This window comes from Arachis duranensis, chromosome 9 (genome assembly GCF_000817695.3).
Source record: "Arachis duranensis cultivar V14167 chromosome 9, aradu.V14167.gnm2.J7QH, whole genome shotgun sequence".
NCBI classification, from domain to species: Eukaryota; Viridiplantae; Streptophyta; class Magnoliopsida; order Fabales; family Fabaceae; genus Arachis; species Arachis duranensis.
Window position 1 is genome coordinate 118166057 of NC_029780.3, and position 5289 is coordinate 118171345.

A 5289-nucleotide genomic window follows, 5' to 3' on the forward strand; every position below is an offset into this window, starting at 1 on the left:
GTATTTAAGATCAAATTTAACTCATTTAATATATAAATTTAAATTCAATCTTAAATTCAATTTACCAATTCATCCAACTATTAATAAATTTTTTGACTTACTTTCAGCTTTACTTAAGACATATATTTAAAGCCAGTAGCCTGAATTGTAACTTTGCAATATGTATAATATATCCGAAATTTTAAATTTGTAAATAAAAGAATAACAGATGTGACTTTTTTTTTTTCGGGTGACTAAATAAGATAGGTGATTTGTTAACAAAATTTGAGTTATTAATAAGCAAATTTTATTTTATTTTGTGTGGTACAGTTGAAAGATATTTGGGTGCATAATCATGTGGTGGTAGGACCCACGCCGTACCTAAACAAGGTTTGAGACAATGTGATATCTCAGGGACTTTTGTGGGTCATGACGCGTACGATGCTGCCCCACAAATCAATCCTTAATTCAGGACAATCATCATAACTTAAAATCATTCTTAATTAATTAATTTGTTTAGCAAACATATGGAAATGGAACAAACAAAATGAACAAGAGGGCAATTAGTTGTCCTCTCAATGATACTTCATACTTGTAAGTATTGACTATCTTCAACATCAATTTCTTAATTTAATCATAAAGCATGTGACAAGTTTAATTTACTATTATTTACCACAAGCTTTAAGTTATTAACAAATTCATTGTGAAAAATATAGCCTTTTTAAAATCTATACTAACATATAGTATAAAAGATTTTTTTTTTACATATATATTATATTGTATCCATCATCATTTAGCCAAAAAGGTTGGGTTGATTTAAGTGATTCAACATATTTGTTTCTTTTCCAGACCCACAAATAAAAAATATTTGTTTATTTCGAATAATGTTTTCCATTTGACTACTTACTACATATAACAAACAGAAAAATGATAAAATTAAAGGATTTAACCATAAAAAAATACTATTTAAAAATTTAGTCTAGATAAAAATTATTTTTAAAAAATTTAAGTGATAAAAAGAACTAATATAGAATAAACTCATTTCTGTGTATTTTTAATTACATCGGGACACTTTGTGATCTTTTAAATTTTTTGAAAATATTTTTGTTGTTTTTAATTTTTGAAATATTTTTATTAGTGGCTAAATTTTTTAATATTATTTTTGACAACTTACTCTTTATGCAGTTAAAATCGGTGATTATAAATAAACAAATAATGATTATTACCGCATAAATATAAATATTATGGTATGATTTATTCAAAAATTATAGCGGGTCAATGCTCCTAACCACAGTGACACACGATGTTTAACTTTTTTTTTTTCCATATGAAATAAACTTAGGAATATGCTCAATTGTTCAACTAGGCTTAACGAGTCATGTGCCATATTATTCTATACAACAAAAAATTCAAAACAGCATATAAATAATACTTTCTCAATCATCGGTCTCTAGATTAAAAAAGAGGACAATGGAAGGTGCTTGGTTACGAGAAAAGCACAAGAAGATAAGAATGTCTGAGCCATTGCAGATATTACAGCTCACGAGCTCGTTGCATTGAACTCAAACTTTGAATCAAATAGCATCATAATGGAGAGTTGAGTAGTATGCATGTTTTTTAGAGTATTTGACTAATGAGATCGAATTGATACTATATATATATAATATTCCTATATAACATTATTAAATGTATGTATCTATATAGTTAGTATAAGAATATTTATTTAATAATGTTTTGGAAACCAGTTGTCAGGATCCCAATAACACAGATTTTCCACTTCTACCACTCTTTTTAATTCAATTTATTCTTACCCTCTTTTATCTGAATAAAATTTCTAGCCTAGTGGCTAGTGGACAATCATTAGTTGTCACTTTCATGTAATATTATCCAACGCTTTTCTTTTCTTTTTAATTTTTTTTTTTTGGTGGGGTGACAATGCTCTTTGTCCATTTTCTAGTTGGACCAGATTAAATTTCCTAAGATTACACATTTATGCACATATATACAACATAATTTATGCTCCTTAATTAGAGAATTAAGGATTTTTTTTTTAAAATACATACCTCTAATCAAGATTATTTATTTTAATTTTTTTCAAAGATTTTTTGCACGCAATAAATGTGTTAAAAATTTAAAATTAAAAGAATCCTTAAAATTTTATCGTGAAGATAATTAAATTCCTTAAAAGTTTAATTATAAACAAGTTATTATTGACTATTCATTCTTAGAAAACAAATTTTATACTTGATCTTTGTAAATTGAAAATATATAGATCTCTCTAACAATATATAGTTTGAATTCAATTTAGAGAAACTATTTATATATGTATTACTGTGTATAAAATTAATAATTTATTTATAACTAAATTTGGTAAAAATCTTATTAATTGTAACAAAATGTTAGAATTTAGAAATGTATTTATTATTTTTTTCTAAAATTTTTAATTTTAATTATTTTTTTATATATGTTTAATATCTTAATTAACAAATGGACTAAGATAAATAAATTGCACTGCAACAGCTTTAGAAGTACCGAATCAGTGCTAGCACAGATTAGTATGTTAGATGAATTATCCTTCATCAAATGAAATGAATGAATCAATATCGTATAAAAATATGGAATAATAAACCAACAAAGGTTGGTCGAGTAGTCAGCTTACTCGTCCGTTTAAGCAAGTGTTGGGGGTTTGAATTCCGCTTTGTGCATGCAGCAACTTATTGGCCAGCGACAGCCCCTTAAATGAAGCTCAGATTCGCGACGAATTAGTCTTTGACTTATCGGGTCGAAGGATACCGTGGAAAAAAAAAATGGAATAATAAATAGCCCCTATCAATGAAAGTTACGGTAATTTGATAACTCTATGAACCTAAACATGTTTTAAGAGGGAGAGAATTGATCATTAAATAATATAGAGTTGGTTATAAATATATATAGTTTATTTTAGTTTTACTTTTACTTTTTCTCTCTTTCTCCTAAACTTCCAATTCACAGACACATCTTTAGAAAAGAAATAGTTATTTATTACTAATTTTTAGTAGCGTTACACTTGAATTTTAAAGATAAAAAAATTACCAATAAAAAATAAAATTCTTTTATAGGACTTCAATCAACTCATATTAAGATGCCACTTCACGTTTATATAAAACAAATTTTAGATACTTTATCTTTTAAAACTGTGATCATAAATATTTATATTTTATAGTCACAGTTAAAAAAAAAAAAACAATGATCAAAGATTTTTTTTAAGGTTAGGGTTAAAAACCGTCAGTGTGACAAAAAATATTTAAAAGCTATGATTATAGTTGTGAAAAAAAAAATAATTTATAAGGAAAAAACTCAGTAGCCGTACGTACTCGCACTAGTGTAGTAGTGTAGACTTACATAGTTGCATGTTCAAATAATAAGTAGCGAATAATAGACAATAGTGTTTTAATTCAATCACGTACGTTAGCTAAAAGTTTAACCATGCATATATCATAAACTAACCCTAAACCCTATTATATACTCCATTGCTACTCTTAATTATTTTCTATTAAATGGTTGTTATAAACACTTTCCTCTTCAACTAGAAGAGCAAATTCTCCTTCAACCGATGTCCAAACTCCAAACTTAGCTTGTTCGTGATGAGTTCCTAATTATGCCCAATTATTATAGGCCCATCTCATTATTGACCATTGGCAAACGTTATTAGTAGAAAATGAAAATTAAAGTCGAAAGTAATAATTAACTAGGGAAAATTAAACCCTCCCTAGCTAAAAATAGCAAATATAATTTCAAATCCTAGCGTTATAAATAAAGTTAAAGCTTGCCCATTTCTAGGTTTACTTCCACCATAACCATGACATTTTTTACCACTTACCACTTTTTCTTGTCTTTTCTAATAATTTCACATGTAATCTACCTAGTAATGCTCATAAACACTAAGAGTGAATATAATTCTTGCAAATTTTAATGAAGTAATTAAAATTTTAATCATCCTTGACTAATAGGCGTATGGAGCAACACTATAACTATTGTGAAATTATTTATTCTAAAATTTAAACAGATAAAAACATAAGATATAAATTTAAAAAATATTATTCATACACTAAACATTTTTTATATTTATATAATATGGAGAATNAATTAACTAAAAAATAATAATTTTTACTGATCTTTAAATTGTTTATATAAAAATCTAAATACTGCTAATTAATTATGTATTTAAATTATTTTTTAATTAACAAAACAAAAAAAATGTGCTTACTTATTAAAAATACTGGTGTCAAATATAAAAGCTCTGCACGTAGCGAAATTGTATAAATTTTATATATCCTTTTAACATGCTCCTCATAAAAGAGTCATGCCCCTTTTTCTTTCATTTTAGTTTGCCTTAATTTATGACGAACTGCTTTCTTTTACAAATAGTAAGAATTAAATATTAGATTATTTGGTTATAATAATTTAATTTAATATATATTATATTATGAAATTATTTATCTAAAAAATTCAAACAGATAATTAAAAAATACATACGAATGATTATATCACTTACATTAATCAACAACTATTATTCTTGAAGTATTTTTGGTTACTGTTGTTAGAGATATATTTTCTAAAAAAATTGAATAAATAGAAACAAGAAAATATTTAGCGTCCCAATGACTTGACATTTTCTTTACAAAACCTATCATTATTGCTGTGGTTTTGACGTACCGATAGAAGAAGTACCAAGTGGAATTAAATTATAATGAATATGAAATTATGTACATAAATGTTACGGGGACATACATACTTAAGGAAATTGCGTAATTATCCTTTTTCTTCACCGGAAACGAAAATGAAATGGCAACAACAAACAACTCGAAGACACGAGTAACCAAATGGAAAAAGACACTGCATGTCCTAAACTTGAGGACATGATTCTTAAACACAAACCGGTAGCAACTAAACAAAGATAGCAAACTAACACAAAACGAAGGTCACGATATAAGTGCATGCTACGTTCTCTAGTTACTTATAAAGTTACAATTTTGTGGCTCATAATAATATTGCATTTTTTTTATTATAATCTAACCAAATAAACCTGCTTAATAATAGATCTTAAAAATATTGTTCTAACTTTTCAAAGAAAATTATAATTAAATACGGTGTTCATTTTTTTGTTTAGAGTCTGGGAATAATTATTGAGGTTGATACTTAGCAAAATTTAGTTGTTAGTCACGTGCGTCCATGATCTGCTACTTCTCACCCACGGAAGTGCACTTCTCATTATGGGCCCCACTTAACTATACAAATATCAAATTATCCATCACTATTCTCTAACCCCTA